This window comes from Schistocerca americana, chromosome 3 (genome assembly GCF_021461395.2).
Source record: "Schistocerca americana isolate TAMUIC-IGC-003095 chromosome 3, iqSchAmer2.1, whole genome shotgun sequence".
Classification (NCBI taxonomy): domain Eukaryota; kingdom Metazoa; phylum Arthropoda; class Insecta; order Orthoptera; family Acrididae; genus Schistocerca; species Schistocerca americana.
This window is the reverse complement of record NC_060121.1, coordinates 440,959,383-440,979,713: the sequence shown is the minus strand read 5'-3', so window position 1 is coordinate 440,979,713 and position 20,331 is coordinate 440,959,383.

The following is a 20,331-nucleotide window of genomic DNA, read 5'->3' as shown; positions in this document are numbered from 1 at the left end:
TCCCAAACTATGCTGAAGAAAATTGTTCTGCACTTTGCCGATAAACATCAAGAAGCCTGACATACAATCCTACAGCGTGCTTCCGAAGTATCCCTTATAGACTTTTATGTTAAATAAAAGAAGTGCAGACTTTGAGCAAAGCAGGAGTAGAGCGCAACAAACGCAAAAGAAGTGAGTTTTGTCGGCCCCGCGAGAGGCATCTAGAATATTGCATTACCCTAACAAAATAGTGGGGGCGCGCCCCAGCGGGCGAGCACTACTGGCGCTCTTTAATGCGCGTGGCCGGCTAGCCTGTCCCCAGCGTCTACTGCTCACGGTCGGAGGAGGGCGTTGCCGTCTAACAGGGCAAGTGCGGGTGTGCTGTGAACACGGACTCCGCGACTGTGACACTGGCAGCTGATTATGGAGGTCTCACGCCTGCTTCGACTTTTGGAAAATAAACTAAAATAGCCCACGATAGAGAGACACAATGGACAACGTTATTTCCAGACGAAACGACCACTTTTTTACAGTCTCTTTTTTGTCACTGAACATGATCAGTAACTAAGAAAGAAAGAATAAGAACAAAGTCATCTGAAATAAATTCTTTATGGACAGTTAAAGGGTGAACTTTAGAGATGAAGGAAAGGAATCAAAAGACGTTATAAAAGACGATGCATGTATGTATGTTCCAATCTTCTCCTAAACCAATGGATCGATTTCAACCCAATCTGGTACGCATTTCTCTTGGTGCCTGGAGAGGACCACCGTGGAGGCAAGAATCACAGAACCACCTATGTCTCAAACCATGGACAGGGGGAGGTGGAGAGGAGGGGGAGGGGGGGGGTGTGACAAATAAGCATTACTCAGGACGTGCTGACAGACTATATTCACCCAGTATTTGAAAGTGAGAGCACATTGTACTATTCATGGTTCAGGAGATACGAAGCCATAAGAAATGAGATGCTGAGAAACTACAGCGTCAAGCATGAAGTTTTAATTTATTACTTCTTCACTGCTAACTCCATACGCAACACATTTCACTGACCAAATATGCCACTACATGTACTTGGAAATTATTATTTCATAGCATGACATAGTAAGAAAATATTAAAACGCACTAAATGAATCAGGCGAAAAGGAATAAAAACTTCTGAAAAATGAAATCGACGGGAAGTGCAAAATGGCTAAGCAGGGATGGCTAGAGGACATATGTAAGGATGTAGAAGCATGTATCACTAGGGGTAATATAGATACTACCTACAGGAAAATAAAAGAGATTTAGGAGGAAAGAGAACCACTTCTATGAGTATCAGGTGCTCATACAAAAATCGCCTCCAAGCAGGGAAAGTAGAAAGGTGGAAGTAGTATATAGAGGGTCTATACCAGGGTGATGTACTTAAGAGCAATAGTATGAAAATTGAAGCGGACTTACGTGAAGATGAATACTGCGTGGAGAATGTGACAGAGCACTGAAACACCTAAGTGGAAACAAGCCCCGGAAGTAGAAAAAATTGAAGTAGAACTACTGATAGCCGTGGAAGAGCCAACCATGACAAAACTCTTTCATCTGGTGAGCAAGATGTATGACACAGGCGAAATACCTTCAGACTTCAAGAAGAATATAATAATTCCAATTCCAAAGAAAGCAGGTTTTGACAGGTGTGAATATTACCGAACTATCAGATTAATAAGTCGTGGTTGCAAAATACAAACACGAATTCTTTACAGACTAATGGAAAAACTGGTAGAAGTTAACCCCGTGGAAGATCAGTTTGGGTTCTGTAGAAATGTTGGAACACGAGAAGCAATACAGACTCTATGATTTATATTAGAAGATAAGATAAGGAAAGGCAAACGTACGTTCCTAGCATTTGTAGACTTACAAAAGCCTTTTGACAACGTTAACTAGAACACTCTCTTCCGAATTCTATTTAAAATTTTTACTGAAACCAGATGCCAGTTATAAGAGTCGAGAGGCACGAAATGGAAGCAGTGTTTGAGAACGGATTGAGACAGGGTTGTAGCCTATTCTAGATATTACTCAATGTGTATACTGAGCAAGCAGTAAAGGAAACAAAAGGAAAGTTTGGAGTAGGAATTAGAAACGATAGAGAAGAAGTAAAAACTTTGACGTTTGACGACGACTTTGTGAATCTCTAAGAAACAGGAAAGGACCTGGAAGAGCAGCTGAACGGCATGGCCGGTGCCTTGAAAGGGGAAATTAGATTTTCATCAACAAAAGCAAAAAGAGGATTGTAGAATGTAGTCGAATTAAATCGGGTGATGCTGAGGGAATTAAATTAGGAAATGAGACGCTTAAAGTAGTAAATGAGTTTTGCTACTTGGGGAGCAAAATAACTGATGATGGTCGAAGTAGAGAGGATATAAATTGTAGACTGGCAATGGCAAGGAAAGCGTTTATGAAGAAGAGAATTTGTTAACATCTAGTATAGATTTAAATGTCAGGAAGTCGTTTCTGAAAGTATTTGTATGGAGTGTAGCCATTTACGGAAGTGAAACGTGGACGATAAATACACTCCTGGAAATGGAAAAAAGAACACATTGACACCGGTGTGTCAGACCCACCATACTTGCTCCGGACACTGCGAGAGGGCTGTACAAGCAATGGTCACACGCACGGCACAGCGGACACACCAGGAACCGCGGTGTTGGCCGTCGAATGGCGCTAGCTGCGCAGCATTTGTGCACCGCCGCCGTCAGTGTCAGCCAGTTTGCCGTGGCATACGGAGCTCCATCGCAGTCTTTAACACTGGTAGCATGCCGCGACAGAGTGGACGTGACCGTATGTGCAGTTGACGGACTTTGAGCGAGGGCGTATAGTGGGCATGCGGGAGGCCGGGTGGACGTACCGCCGAATTGCTCAACACGTGGGGCGTGAGGTCTCCACAGTACATCGATGTTGTCGCCAGTGGTCGGCGGAAGGTGCACGTGCCCGTCGACCTGGGACCGGACCGCAGCGACGCACGGATGCACGCCAAGACCGTAGGATCCTACGCAGTGCCGTAGGGGACCGCACCGCCACTTCCCAGCAAATTAGGGACACTGTTGCTCCTGGGGTATCGGCGAGGACCATTCGCAACCGTCTCCATGAAGCTGGGCTACGGTCCCGCACACCGTTAGGCCGTCTTCCGTTCACGCCCCAACATCGTGCAGCCCGCCTCCAGTGGTGTCGCGACAGGCGTGAATGGAGGGACGAACGGAGACGTGTCGTCTTCAGCGATGAGAGTCGCTCCTGCCTTGGTGCCAATGATGGTCGTATGCGTGTGTGGCGCCGTGCAGGTGAGCGCCACAATCAGGACTGCATACGACCGAGGCACACAGGGCCAACACCCGGCATCATGGTGTGGGGAGCGATCTCCTACACTGGCCGTACACCACTGGTGATCGTCGAGGGGACACTGAATAGTGTACGGTACATCCAAACCGTCATCGAACCCATCGTTCTACCATTTCTAGACCGGCAAGGGACTTGCTGTTCCAACAGGTCAATGCACGTCCGCATGTATCCCGTGCCACCCAACGTGCTCTAGAAGGTGTAAGTCAACTACCCTGGCCAGCAAGATCTCCGGATCTGTCCCCCATTGAGCATGTTTGGGACTGGATGAAGCGTCGTCTCACGCGGTCTGCACGTCCAGCACGAACGCTGGTCCAACTGAGGCGCCAGGTGGAAACGGCATGGCAAGCCGTTCCACAGGACTACATCCAGCATCTCTACGATCGTCTCCATGGGAGAATAGCAGCCTGCATTGCTGCGAAAGGTGGATATACACTGTACTAGTGCCGACATTGTGCATGCTCTGTTGCCTGTGTCTATGTGCCTGTGGTTCTGTCAGTGTGATCATGTGATGTATCTGACCCCAGGAATGTGTCAATAAAGTTTCCCCTTCCTGGGACAATGAATTCACGGTGTTCTTATTTCAATTTCCAGGAGTGTAGTTTAAACAAGAAGAGAATAGAAGCTTTCGATATGTGGTGCTACAGAAGACTGCTGAAGATTAGGTGGGTAGATCAAGTAAGTAATGAGGAGGTAATGAACAGAATTGGGGATAAGAGAAATTTGTGGCACAACTTGACTTGATGAAGGGATCGGTTGGTAGGATACGTTTTCAGGCATCAAGGGATCATCTGCTTAGTAATGGAGGAAAGTGTGGAGGATGAAAATTGTAGAGGGAGACCAAGAGATGAATACGCTAAGGAGATTCAGAAGGATGTAGGTTGCAGTAGTTATTCGGAGACGAAGCGGCTTGCACAGGATGGAGTAGCATGGAGAGCTGCGTCAAATCTGTCTCTGGACTGAAGACCATGGCAACAGTATGACACACAGATCTGCAAATATGACCTAATAAATATATAGTTGCATGGAAAGGAAACTGCAGGGCACAATTTACTACAGATGTAGGGGAAAAATTTGTACAGATTTATGCGAAATATGGTAAACATATGTCAAAAATTTGTGACGCTGTGTACGAAAGCAGAGGCATGGGTGTAAACCTCCCTATAAAATCCTCGATCTATTTCAACCAAATCTGATGTGCACATTACTTAGGATCTGGAAGGAAATACAGTGAGGGAAGAAACAGCATTTAGGTGGCGATGATAACGTGGAGTGAGAAATGGAGAAGGAAATGGTGAGTCAGAGAGGGGAAAGGAGGAGATGAACACAAACAGGAGTCAGAAGAAGGTGAACAGAGAGATGGGGACAGGGAGATGGAAAGAAAGGGGACGAGATGGATAAAGAGATGGGGTGTTGAAATGGACAGATGGAGAGAGAGAGGAGCTGTGAGGAGGAGAAGGGGGGTGGGCGTGGAAGCAGCCATACACAGAGAAGATCAGGAGGAGATGCACGTGGACGGGGGATGGAGGAGATGGCCAGAGAGGGGAGGTAGGGGGATATGGACGGTGAGACAGAGAGGAGAAGATGCATTGAGAGAGGGGTTGGGAGGAGTGGACTAATTAAAGATATATAAATAAATCTATACTTGGACAAAGTTAGATGCTCAGCTAGTAATATTATAAAAGAAGAGCTTAATATTGACTGTATAAGCCGAAAACGAAACAGCCGTGTATTAAATGGATGCAATGTATCAACAGGCATATTGTATGTATGTGTGCACTGAACCAGGGACCTAGAAACGATGGAGAGGCATCGACCCGCTGTTGCCCAGGCCACAGCAGTCCACTTCATCCCATTGCCACACCACACCGAACCCAGGGTTATTGTGGCGTTCGACCTCCAGTGCTCCCCTCCCCCCCCCCCCCCCCCCACACACACACACACACACACTTCCCAACCGGGGAACGTCTCATACCAGACGAGTGTTATCCCAGTTTTTTGCATGGCAGAGTAATTATGGTGTACGTGTACGTGGACACGGTGTGTGCGCAGTAGTCGCCGACACAGTGTAACGGAGACGGAATAAGGAAAACCAATCCGCATTCGCCGAGGTATATGGAAAACCGCCTGCCACACCGGACTTCGACACTAATCCACCGTGCGGATTCGTGCCGGGGAACGGCACGCCTTCCCGCTTGGAAAGCAGCACGTTAGACCGAGAGGCCAACTAGGCAGATTTGCTAAACAAATAATAAATTTTGAACCAATAAGAAAAAGAGATGGAGGACGACAGAGAAACAGATAACGGCACTTAAGCCGGAACAAGCTGTAAGCTTATTACTTGAAGTGAAGAAGGAGGAAGAGAAAGAAGGAACACAAAACAGTGATCATTACTGAAATTAATACTGATCCATATCGCTCGTGTCATCCTTACTAAAGGAGCAACTGACTAAACTGCACCGAAAAACAGATTATAATTTAGAGGTGTTGCGAACGTGGCATGAGTCTAACTTCCATTTTTGGTAGTCATTTGTCTACTTCGTTAGATGACAGCATCGTCCATTCAGGACAACCAATGTTTATAATTTTCCCTTTGGTCCTATACATCGACTGCTACCTACGTATGTTGTAAATAATGATATGCTGCTGCCATGTTATCGGTTGGAAAGTGATCAGCACAGTCTTGACATAATGCTTTAATTATGTCTAACGTCAAGGACTTTGGACGAATGCTTAAGCCATGCTATTATCCTAACCATCGCAGTGTACTGTTAAAATACTCTTTAGGAAACATTTTTGTGAGATAGTTTTCTATATAGTAGCTAAAGTATGCTAGAAAGTGCAGCTTTAATACCCTGGGAGGCACCTAGCTTACCTACCTCAAATCATTTCTGACGCCTTAAAGCCATTTATGATCTGGTTTCACCTAGACGAACAGAGACCGGAGACACATGAAACCAACATCAAGACATTCTACCGACGTCAGTAATTAATGACGTGTAGGCATGAAGTTATATTTGAAAAGGGACTGAAGTACCTATCCTCGTCGAAATTGCGGATCACGTTAAAACAAACACAGTGGCATATATCTTCTACATCTCTGGAACATGAAATCACGGAGTAAAAATACACTGAGTATTGTGCTGTAATTGTGGCCATTCAGTGGCCCGCCATCCGAAATCCACTCTCCATAGAGGTTAGTGAAACATTTATTCCAGATTATCAGTTATTGCAGTTACGACTATTTTCTATACGAGTTACTTTTAACGATTATTTTAATATGAAATTCGCCAGACAGAGGTATAGTTAAGTGAGTAAGCGGGTAGAATCCATCAGTTTCGCTTATCAGTTAAACGAAAACTTTGGATTTTGCGAATTGTGAGGAATGTCGGCTGAATCGTACCATAACCTCTGTCAATTAATTGTCCATCACATTTCGGTTGATGTTCGAAGGGTTATCGGTGTTTCATGTTACGTGTATACAGGGCGTTCGGAAATATCCATTATATTCTTCCAAGACTAGTAGAGGGAAGTTCGTAGACAATGTTTTGAATTGGAACCCATATCCAGAAACGTACCGTGTCTGTGCTGCCACCATTTGAAAACATGTTGGTAACGCAACCACTTTTACAGGTAATTGATTAGGCGTGGCCCTGTATATCACTCGCCTCACAGTTCCACTTATAAACAGCCAGAAAAACTGCTGGTGCACTGCTCGACGGGCTCTTTTAACCGGGATGAACTACGGCCTCTCCCAGTTCAGCTGTGCAGCGTCGCCTTGGAGCACCACAGTCGTGTCTGCCGACGGTGAAGGTATCCTTTCTCGAAGTCGTTGCGTAAATGTGGCAAAAAGCCTATCGAATGGAGTCAAGCATAGTGGGGAACGATCTTCATAAAGGCGACGATTAGTTCTTACAGGACCGTGAGCTATTACATTACCGTGTGATAAGCCATCCAAAAGGGGCATGCAAACGTGTACTCAAACATGTTGCTCTAACATTCACAGACGCGTGAATGAGGCTCGAACCAGGTCAGATATTTGGGATGGACGTCAAATGACTTAAGCCAGTCCGACGTACACATCCCACAATAACTACTCTGTTGCATTTCTACTTAGCAAACATGTTTTCTCACGGCTGCAGCACAGAAACGGTTCATTCCCGGACATGAGATTTTATCCAAAATATTATGAACTCAACGCTTTCCTAGCAGAGGAAATTATGGGTCACTATCGAAAATATAATTCTCGAAGCTTCTACAGCATGTAAATATACAAAATGTTGCCACAGCGCTATTAAAAGTGACATGTTAAAGACATGCTTAGCAAAGTATACGTAAGGAGACTACTTTACGATATATGCAGAGTTTAATTTCAGGTGCTGTACACTTACTGCAGTAAGTGTAGGGCCATAAAATACAACACAAAAATAAACGTGACTTGACAGATTCCTTTACTCCAATATAAGATATCCCATTTGACACAACTGAGATTACGGCAGTAATAGTTTATGTAAGATTTCAAAACTGGTTCGATTTCTGCAGCATTTCTTCAGCTATTGACAGGGCCTTAATTTTTTAGTGTAAGAATGGCTAATTATATTTTTATGAGCCCTGGAATATTCTCTTTCAGATTCTGATGCTGGCAGGGGTCAAATACAGGGATCTAAAGGTTTTTTACAATTTGTACAGACAGTAGATGGCAGTTATAAGAGTCGAGGGACGTGAAAGGGAAGCAGTGGTTGGGAAGGGAGTGAGACAGGGTTGTAGCCTCTCCCCGATGTTATTCAATATGTATATTGAGCAAGCAGTAAAGGAAACAAACGAAAAATCTGGAGTAGGAATTAAAATCCAGGGAGAAGAAATAGAAAATTGGAGGTTTGTCGATGACATTGTAATTCTGTCACAGACAGCAAAGGACCTGGAAGAGCAGCTCAACGGCATGAACAGTGCTTTGAAAGGAGGATGTAAGATGTACATCAACAAAAGCAAAACGTGGATAATGGAATATACTTCAATTAAATCAGGTGATGCTGAGGGTATTAGACTAGGAAATGAGACACTTAAAGTACTAATGAGTTTTGTTCTTTGGGGAACAAAATAACTGATGATGGTCGAAGTAGAGAGGATATAAAATGTAGGCTGTCAATGGCAGGGAAAGCGTTTCTGAAAAAGAGTAATTTGTTAATATCAAGTATAGATTTAAGTATAAGGAAGTCTTTTCTGAAAGTATGGGAGTGAAACATGGACGATAAATAGTTTAGACAAGAAGAGAATACAGACTTTCGAAATGTGGTGCTGCAGATGAATCCTGAAGATTAGATGGATTGATCACGTAACCAATGAGAAGGTGTTGAAGAGAATTGGCGAGATGAGGAATTTGTGGCACAACTTGACTAGAAGAAGGGATCGATTGGTAGGACATGTTCTGAGGCAAGAAGGGATCACCAATTTACTATTGGAGGGAAGTGTGGTGGGTAAAAACCGTAGAGAAAGACCAAGAGGTGAATACACTACGCAGATTCAGAAGGATGTAGGTTGTAGTACTTTCTTGGAGATGAAGAAGCTTGCGCAGGATAGCATGGAGAGCTGAATCAAACCAGTCTCTGGACTGAAGTCCACAATAACAACAAGCCCTCAGAGAGTTCTGTATTTCTTACGTCTGCCGTTATTTATAACTCTTTTTTAAAGTGGACAAGTAAGTGCTAAATAATCTCTCTTACTCCCGTACGGACAGTCCGGAATATTTATTCCTTGGAAACTGAATAGCTATGACAATAATTGTGAAAATAAAAGGAAAAACCTGGGGTGCATGTAATAAGTATTTATTACCACTAAGGATGGAACTGTGAATTTCTTCAACGACACCTACTCTCTACACCCCTTAGAATTATCTGTTGCATGCGCCCCATTTTCTCCATTTTAAATTTTACAAGTATTATCATAGCTATTCAGGACGACGTCTACTGCGACCTACCAGAGTCCGGGACACATTTAATAGGTTAAAGGATACGTATAGTGGCAGCCTATAGCTCCCAGGGAACGAGAACTATGAACGAAAAGTCGATGTCACATGAAAACTAACACAGGTATATTCATCCACTAGCAGTTATTTTCAAAGATCCCACTCAGTCCGACAATTGTAACTGCCACAGAAAAATAACTGATCTACTGAAGATTATTTCCATAGTCGATCGAATTCCTGATGGTCACTCTACGTAATTAGGAACCGAAGTACACTCTATGGCAAAGAGACGGCGTGCTTTCTGGCAGTTATTTTCATGAACTACAGAATGCCCTAAAGATGTTCTGTTCATATATCAGATGATCTCGCACTTCAGTAAACAAATGGTGTCACGCACTACTGACTGTTACTTCAAATGGTTCAACTGGCTCTGAGCACTATGGGACTCAAGTGCTGAGGTCATAAGTCCCCTAGAACTTAGAACTACTTAAACCTAACTAGCCTAAGGACAACACACACATCCATGCCCGAGGCAGGATTCGATCCTGCGACCGTAGCGGTCGCGCGGTTCCAGACTGTAGCGCCAGAACCGCTCGGCCACTAGCGGCCGGCTGACTGTCACTAAAATGACTGCTAGTAACAAATCAACGGATATTACGGCAACTGCTACCCCTTCGTAAACTAGTTTTTGTCATCTCTACTCTAAAAGCAAGCTTGATCCACTGGGGTAACGAGTACGTGATGTTTTACGCTACTGTCGGCGGAAACCTGAGCCTCCGGACGAGAGATACGTTGTCAGTTATGTATTCCCTTATACAGGAGTTAGTTGAAATGCAGTGGAACCACTGCCTGTGTAAATCAGGTTTTTTAAGTAGAACAGTGGTATCATTTGGGTGTATTGTTTCTAAAACATCTACTTCGTTGAATCGTTAGTAATTAATATACCATTTTCTGCTTTACAATGCCATTTAATAATGAATAATTGGTACACATGCAATTAATTTGTGGTGAATGACACCGAAATGCATCAAGAGGAGCGTAACTGTATATAGAACGGTTCCCAGGCAGACGCTGTCCTATTCACCCTACGCTCGTTAATAAGATCGAACAATTCTCCCGACCGGAAGTTTTGCCCCAGAAAACGTTTATGAAAGAACACTGCTACCAACGAACTGACAAACCAGAGGTTCTAACAGCTGCTACAACAGATCACCAGGCCAGTTCTTTCAATACAAAGAGAAATTGGTATCAGACAAAGAAGCACTCTTTGTGATCTTGATAGACGTAAATATTACCTGTTCCATATCTCTCTGCATCACGAGCTACATGGCAGTGATTTTCAACATCGTTTGAGTTGTCACTAGGTTTTCCAGCAAGACAATTCTTTTTGGGCATAATATTGTTTACTGGTGAGGCTACTTCCACTGATCGCAGAAATGCAGGTCTGTGAAACATAGGCTACGGGTCGACGGAAAACGCGTGTTGGCTTCGTCAGGTTTTCAGCCAACGACAGGGGAATCTGACTGTGTGGTACGACAGAATCAGACAGCACATGATTCGTCGTTATTTCAGTGCTGGTATCTTCAACAGAGAAACGTGCAGAGATATTTGATAAATGCAGCACCATTAGCGAGCCAGGTGGCACAGTGGTTACTTTGCTGGATTCGCATTCGGGAAAGAAGATAGCTCAAATCCACGTCCAACCACCCTGACTTAGATTTTCACGGTTTTCCTAGTTCGCTCCAGGAAAGTGCTGCCATGGTTGTTCTGAAAGGTCACTGCCGATTTCCTTCTCCATCCCCAAAGCAATCCGCGATTGTCCTCCGTCTCTGATTCAAGACTTTCTTGCAGATAGAAGTCACCACGTCGCTCTCAACGGAACTAAATCGACAGATGTAAAGGTAATATCCGGAGTACCACAGGGAAGTGTGATAGGATCGTTGCTGTTTACAATATATGCAAGTGACCTAGTAGAAGGCGTAGGGTGCTCTTTAAGGCTATTCGCAGATGATTCAGTAGCCAGAAGATAGTAAGAATTTGCAGAATGACCTGCAGAGAACTGATGATTGGTGCAGACTCTGGCCGTTGACCCTCAACGTAAATATATGTAAAATATTGCGCATACATAGGAAAGGAGTCCAGTACTGTACAGCTACGCTATTGATGACAAGCAGCTGCAGACAGCGTCTGCCGTTAAATATCTTGGCGTAACCATTCAGAGTGACCTTAAGTGGAATACACAGTTAGTGGAAAAAGCAGGTACAAGATTCAGATCATCGGAAGTATCTTAAGGAAATGTAACTCATCCACGAAAGAAGTGGCTTATAAGACGCATGTTCGCCCGATTCCTGAGAACTATTCATCTATCGGGGATCCCTGTCAGGTAGGGCTGATAGAGGAGATAGAGAAGATCCTACGAAGACCGGCGCGTTTCGTTAAGCTGGCGAGAGAGCTTTACTGAGATGATAAACAAACTCCACTGCCAGACGTTACAAGAGAGACGTTCTGTATCACAGTGAGGTTTACTATTGAAATTTCGGGACAACGCTTTTCAAGAGGAGTCCAACAACATATTACTTCCGCCCACATACATCTTGCGTATTAACCACGAAGAGGATATTCGAGGAATTAGAGCGAATAAAGAGGCTTACCGACAATCATTCTTCCCACGCACTATTCGCTAGTGGAACAGGTTGGAAGGATCAGATAGTGGTACTGAAAGTACTCTTCGCCATACACCATTAGCTGGCTTGCGGGGTATGATGTAGATATAGACGTAGAAGTAATGGCGTTTTTGTAAGCGTGACGTTAATCTTCCTTCCCTCCTTCTTCCTTGTTGCTTCACAATTTTGCCTTGAGAAATTATCAAATGATGTGGCTCCAGCATGATGGGTTTCCTGCCCGTATTTCTTTAATAACAAGAGATACTTAATCTCCGAAACAGTGGGTGCAAAGAAGTAGTCCTATTCAGGCGCGTCCAGCACAATCGCCTTGCCTGACCTGACGCCGTTAGACTTATTCCTCTGGGGCTAAGTAAACTATTTGCAATACAAGGTTTCCAACTCTGGAGGTGTGAGAGAGTGAATTACTGCTGCTTGTAAACTGAGTACTCCAGATGTACTGAGATTAGTGTAGGAAAGTGTCGTGGTGCAAATGGTTCTCACTTTGTATGTATCTTTGACTGCCATCCTTATCAGACATGTTTTAGAGTAGAATCATGTATCGCCACAGAACACCCCTTGCGTCAATACATTGGAGGATGTTTGGCGTGAAGTATTGGGAGTACATTCTTGAAAGTAAAACGAGCGGTTTGCGGTTGTCCTGCCCATCAGAGACGGTAGAGGGTGAGAGATGGGACAGTGTGCCACTAGCTTACCTTGACTGCTTGGTAAAAAATATGTCTGACTGAATCCAAAAATGTCTCCAGTTATGAAGATAACCAACTGGTATGCAAGATGAGAGTTTGCATTGAAATCTTTCTTAAGATTTCGTTCTTTAGTTTGTCTTTATCAAATGGAAATTGGTCAATCTTATTTACTTTTGTTCTCATATGACTGCTCCTGACAGAACAGAATCAGTTTTGGGTCTTATTATGTTCAGGATTATTAATAAAGAAATAGGCAACATTTAGTTGGACCATTAATTAATGCACCGTGGCATCTTTCAGCCCTGATTTACGAGGCTTCCCGGGCGTATAGTGTCATGTTCAAAATGTAGTTTTGTGAATGACATCTTTCAACCCTTGGCGTAACCACAGTGGTGTCGTGCGCAAACTAGCGGTCAACGTCCGGTGACACCAAAGTGGTGTCGTCGTCATAGTATAGCTCAGTGGCCGGCGACACCACAGTGGTGTCGTTAGCATAGTATCGCGCAGTGACCGGCGACAGCACTTTAAGAGTCTTTTGCATTCTGTTGGTGTTTTGTTTAGGTAACAGTAAGTTACACACGACAACAAGTCTTTTTGTTTTTATAAGCGCTTATGCCTTTTCATCATGGCGGACGAAATAGACAGTCGAATTATTTACGATGGATGCGCGGACGTCTTGTCTGACGTTCCGGGACACTTGGCCGATTTGGAAGAAGACACTGGTTATCAATAAAAGGAAAGTGAAGCAGAATCGTAGGAAAACAGTGAAATACGACCAAGAAGAATTCGGCGAACGCTACGGTTGTCAACTGATTTGGCTGAATCAGACCTAGAAGACAGTGCACGGTGGTCAGACCAATAATAAATTTGAAGAATCCCCGGGTCCAAACATATTACCCAAAGAAACGCAGAGCTTCGAGGATATCGTAGAATTATACATTTGGAACGATCTAATTGAATATATTAGCAACGAAACCAACGAGTACTTCAGTCAAAATTGCAATAGAAGGGAAATGGATTTTAAAAAAATGCCAAATTTGTCGACGTTACGGGACCCGAACTTAGAAAATGGTTTGGGCTTGCTATCCTTATGGGAACTTTAAAAAAATTATGGATCGATGATTTTGGTCAAAGAATCCTTTGATAGACACACCGATATTTTGCAAAACGATGTCCCGCTACCGATTCCGACAAATATTATTATTTTTACATTTTTTCGACAGCAGCAATAAACCGGATAATGCTGGCCCTCTGATTATTTTTCCAAAAAGTTTAAAGAAACGTTTAATCTAAGTCAAAACATCTCAATTGATCAAGGAATAATACCGTGGAGTGGAGGGTTAAATTTTAAAGTTTACAATCCGTCGAAAATTACGAAATACGTCCAACTCATTCGGATGCTGTGTGATTCGAGTACGGGATACATTTCCTCATGCAAGACATATTCCGGCGCTGGACAGCCTTAAGCAAAAACAGTGATGGAACTACTGACACCTTGTGATGGAAAGTGCCATCATCTCTGCATGGATGATTATTATAACAGTGAAGAACTTGCAGAGAAGTTAATTGAAAAGAAAAATCGAGTTTATGGAAGGGTAGAGGATGTCAAGAAAATTAAAGCGCGCAAAAGTACATGCGTTTGAAGCTTGTCATTAACGGAACGGTGACAAGCGGCCGGTGACAAGCCAAGTAATCCGAACTAGCGCTGCCGGCGCCAAGCGAATAAATTTGTACCAGACGTGCGGACGGCAAAGTGTTAAGCCCGTATTGTGTGGCATGTGCCGTCTGCAGGCTCCGTACTGTGGGAACGCTGGCGAAAAGTGATCGACAGCTATCTAAACGAGCACATACGTATACGCAAAGCCGGGAGCGTGCTGCAGAATTCATCTGGCAAGAATAGCAAACACATTTGGTAAAACATCTTGCTATCGGACACAGGTAAAAGATTGGTTAATCACTGGCAGTGGTAAGCTAAAATTAGTTTATCTTATGTATTTCCTTTCCTCTACGCCACGTGGGATATTATTTGCAGCAGACACTTCTGACTGAAAATCTTCTTTTCTGATTGTTTTATCGCATAATTCCCTCTTGGTTAACTGAAACTTTACACAGAAAGAAGGAGAAGTATTCAGTGAACACGTAACAAAGGAACAATGCTTTGTGAGCGAATGCAGACTTGCAGATCACAGACATAGAATTCCATATAACATTTTATGTTGCCACAAGTGTTTAAGTCCGCTATTAACGTAACTAAGCTTCTTTTCCCCTGCGAAATCATAGACCTTGCAGAAATTCCCTAGTTTCACTTACTACTACAGCAATGCCACGCACTGAATTCACTAGAGTGAAATTTATTCTTGACGTAAAGAGTATATCATGATCAATAACGAAAACTGACGTCGGTAAAAATAGACGACAAGAGAGACAAAACTTTTCCAGTAAAGAAAGGTCCGCCAATGAGTATTTCGAACTGAAACTGCACATATATGGTCACGAGCCGGTACTCAGCACTAATATATTTGAGTTGTAAGCTTTTCTATTAACTCCACATCTGAGTTCAGATTTTTCCGGTGGCCTATATCTGAGAAATGTGAACCTCGCATGAGTGGTAAGAACACATATAGTCAAATGTGACTCAACACGGATATGTCGAGCGAGGTCTGTACTTTGGTCTACAAAGTATCCTGAAAGCAAAATTCTAGATTCTTCTGTGTAGGGTCATCAGAGAAGTGAACAGTATACCACTGAAATTGGTATGGCTGAAGAACGGAAGTGAACTGTTGTAAAGTGTGGTTGAACTGTAGGAGTTCAGGGATATAGGGAAGAAAGTATAATCTAATGAAGAGATTACTGTATTGTTATATGCGTATGTGAAGACCTCGCATGAAACACCTGATTTAACATGAATGACTGTCCTGTGAAGTGTAACATTTAAAGCGTCGAGGAAGAATTGAAATTTTTGTAAATGTGTGGCATGCAAGACATTACCATGGGTTATTAATCGCGAAGATTAGGCTTCAAGTACATTCTCATTAACTAGAACTGCTCAGATAAATATGGGAACTAAGTCTTTTATTACAGCACTGTTGTATAACATGTTGTCGGAATTCTTGCCGTATCAGTTCAGAGCAAAACCTCGAACTTCCGAAGATTAACCCCATCATATTCGTCAGGAGCAACTCACTGTCAAATCTGCCGCTATGGTTGCCTTACATAGTCCGTAGATGGCATCTGATTGGCCGGCAATTAGGCAGTGCTGTCACAGATGGTGTCAACGTCGGCGCTGGTTGCGCCATCGCTCCATTCATAGCATAAATATTCCGAAGAATTTCACTTCCCTTTCTCCTTATAGAGAGCTGGTTTCCAAGCACCACTGTCACGGTTTAAGTTGCTCTCGTGCACGCTTATTTCTACAGTCTCTTTAATTATAGAATCCCAGTATGCAGGTGCCAGGAACAAACATTTGTTTCGTCTAACAGTATTTGGTATTGGTTGTTTGTGAGGCCGTGCTCAGCAATTGCAGACCAATTCTAGATTTTTAATATGCCGTTATGTTCCGCACAACGGTCGGAAACTGTACGGATGGACTGACCGATGTATTGGCTTCCGTACTGACAGGGGATGTTATGAATCCCAAGGGTCCTGAGCCCGAGGCTGTCCTTACAAGAGCGTAATATCTTTTTAATATTCTTGGGAGGTCGAGAACTTCAAGCGTATTTCTTCATTCCTTAGTACCTCCGTGTCCCTTTTCTTTGCGTATTGACTATTTCCAACAAGTTTCTTAAACTGCAGCCAACTCTTCGTCAGTATTGAGTAGTGATCTGAGTCTTTATCCACTCCTGGTTACACTTTACAGTCCAGTATCTGATTTCGGAGTCTCTGCCTGACGATACTGTAATCTGAAATCTTCCCATATCTTCCGGCCTTTTCCAAGTATACATCCTCCTCCTATTGCGATTCTTGAACAAGGTATTCGCTATTGCTAGCTGAAATTTGTTTCAGAACTCAATTAGTTTTTCTTCTCTCTGATTTGTAGTACGAAGCCCATATTCTCCCGCAACTCTTTCTTCTATTCATTCTCTTACAACTCTGCTCTCACTCCTCCATTGCTATCAGACTTGGATCTGACTTTGCGTTCTAGATTACCTGTTCAATATCTAGTACTGCTTTCGCAATTTTTTTATTTTGACGCAGTGTCGTCGGTTTGTATAACTGAACTGCCCTGGTTGATATTGTGATGAGAACAAGCTTATCACTGAACTGTTCACAGTAACTCTCTGCCCTGCGTTCTAATTTATTACGAACCCCACTCCCATTATACCAGTTTCTGCTCCTGTTGATATTGCCCTACACTCATCTGACCTGAAATTCTTGTCTTCTTCACGTTCACTGGCCCCCACTTTATCTAGACTGAGCCTTTGCATTTCCCTTTACAGATTGTCTAGCTTCCCTGCCACGTTCGAACTTCTGACATTCCACGCCCGATTCGTAGAACGTTATTCCTTCTTCGGTTATTCAGTCCTTTTGTCATCGTCACCTCCCTCTTGGCAGTCCCCTACCGGAGCCTCGTGCGGGGAAATATTCAGGAATCTTATGCCAATGGACACTTCTTCAGTTACAGACGATATTTCCTGTGTGTCTTTAATGCAGTTGTTTCCATAACCTTCTGCAGCCGCGTGCCGTTGATCATTGCTGTATCTTTCGCCTTTACCACCCCAAGGTCAAGAGAGTGGCCTAAAACTCTGTCAGCTCCTCCGTGCGCTTTGAGCTGATCGTTGGCACAAAGAGGGTGATTTCTTGTGATGGAAGTCTTCAGCCGCCATTGCTGGTGATTTGTATTCAAAATTTAAGCGGTGGCGCGGCTCGAACCCAGGACCAAAGACGTTATTTGATTACTAATCAAAGACGGTATCGGTGGCCCAAGAGTGAGGAAACGGGAACAGAACTATATTGGCTTATTAGTAGGATGAGAGAGAAGAATGAGTAATTGTATTCAGGAATAAATTACAGGTAGTTACAGCGAATAATCTGCTCAAGATTCAGAAGAGTGGAGGTATACTTTGAAAAGGTCGGAAGATGGGTCAGCTTCGAATTAGATTAGATCATGTCCAGACAGAGATTCTTAATTCATATACTGGATTGTAGGGCGTGCACTATTCGGAAACGACTAACAGTAGGTTCAAGTTCAAGAAGCTATAGAGGAAGAATTAGTGTGTAAGAAGTTAGATACGAACGTACTACGGAAGAAGAAATACGAGTGAAGTTTTCTGAGGCTAAAGGTGCTGCAACAATAAAAATTTTAATAGGATGTTCAGCTGAAGCGAAATAGACATTTCTCCACTACTGGCCATTAAAATTGCTACACCAAGATGAAATGCAGATGATAAACGGGTATTCATCGGACAAATATATTATACTAGAACTGACATGTGATTACATTTTCACGCAATTTGGGTGCATAGATCCTATGAAATCAGTACCCAGAACAACCACCTCCGGCCGTATTAACGGCCTTGATACGCCTGGGCATTGAGTCAAACAGAGCTTGGATGCCGTGTACAGGAACAGCTGCACATCCAGCTTCAACACGATATCACAGTTCATCAGGAGTAATGACTGGCATATTGCGACGAGCCAGTTGCTCGGCCACCATTGACCAAAAGTTTTCAATTGGTGAGAGATCTGAAGAATGCGCTGGACAGGGCAGTAGTTGAAGATTTTCTGTATCCCAAAAGGCCCGTACAGGACCTGTAACATGCGGTCGTGCATTATCCTGCTGATATGTAGGGTTTCGCTGAGATCGAATGAAGTGTAGAACCACGGGTCGTAACACATCTGAAATGTAACATCCACTATTCAAAGTGCCGTCAATGTGGAACAAGAATTGACCGAGACGTGTAACCAATGGCACCCCATACCATCACGACGGTGGTACGCCTGAATGGCGATGACGAATACACGGTTCCAACGTGCGTTCACCGCGATGTCGCCAAACACGGATGCGACCATCATGATGCTGTAAACAAAACCTTGATTCATCCGAAAAAAATGACGTTTTGCCAGTCGTGAACCCAGGTTCGTCTTTGAGTACACCATCGCAGGCGCTCCAGCCTGTGATGCAGCGTCGAGGGTAACCGCAGCCATGGTCTCCGAGCTGATAGTCCATGCTGCTGCGTGCGTCGTCAAACTGTTCGCGCAGATGGTTGTTGTCTTACAAACGTCCCCATTTGTTCACTCAAGGATCGAGACGTGGCTGCATAATCCGTTACAGCCATGCGGATAAGATGCCTATCATCTCGACTGCTAGTGATACGAGGCCGTTTGGATCCAGCACGGCGTTCCGTATTACGCACCACCGATTCCATTTTCTGCTACCAGTCAATGGATCTCGACCAACGCGAGCAGCAATGTCGCGATACGATAAACCCCAATCGCGATAGGCTACAATCCGACCTTTATCAAAGTCGGAAACGTGATGGTACGCATTTCTCCTTCTTACACGAGGCATCACAACAACGTTTCACCAGGCAACGCCGGTGAACTGCTGTTTGTCTATGAGAAATCCGTTGGAAACTTTCCTCGTGTCAGCACGTTGTAGATGTCGTCACCGGCGCCAACCTTGTGTGAGTGCTCTGAAAAGCTAATCTTTTGCACATCACAGCATCTTCTTCCTGTCGTTAAATTTCGCGTCTATAGCACGTCGTCTTCGTGGTGTAGCAATTTTAATGGCCAGTAGTATAAGAAGGGCAAACACAGAAATCGGTAATAAAAACATAGATCCAAAGTAGATTACTGCAAAGAAATCAAGAGTGCCAGAAGAAATATCGCTGTAAAGGATGAAAGAAGATAGTACACAAATGTTCAGGGAGATTTAGGAATACAGAAATAAATGTCTCTTAGGAATGAAATAAATAATACGTGTTAAGAAGCTAAGGTGACATGGCTGCATGAAAAATATGATAAATCGAAGAATCAATATTTGTCAGAAGCTCTCTCTGTTCCGAAAATGTGCATCTCACGAAGAGCAGAGCACTGTTACTGTTATTTTGGTAAAACAGCTTCACGATAAGGCCCTCCTCACCTCTCATCTTCATCCATTTTCACTGTCTGCAACTCCAATGCACACTGATGCCTGTTTTTCAACCCCTCGCTGTCCTACCAGTAGCGGCGCCTTACAGCAAGCCATGTCATCTCGATATGAAGGGGTCCACTGTAATTAGAGATCCTAAGGGGTACGATAGGCTAATTGTTGTCGAAGTAACAACGTTCTATTACACTGGAGGTCATTGAGTAATCTCCTGCATACTGAAATCTGTGCATGTGAAATGTTTGAAAGTATCTAATATTTTGTATATGACAAGAGACTGTCGTCTGATAGAAATTGAAGAAGAAAACTGCGAGTAAATTATTCTAGATGCTGTAACTATATATTGGTTTTATAATTGTAAGGAAAACCTCAGTCAACATTAAACACAAGCAGCTGACGTATGATGAAAACATTTAAACACAATCATTTTTAAATCATCAACTTATGTTACGAAGCTATGCACATTTCCTTCATTGATCTTCATTTCTTTGGCACTTCATTTTAAATGTTATTTATTCGAGCTCGAAAGCCGTCAAGCTATATTTGAACGAAAACTATACCACAAAACGTCGGCCGTT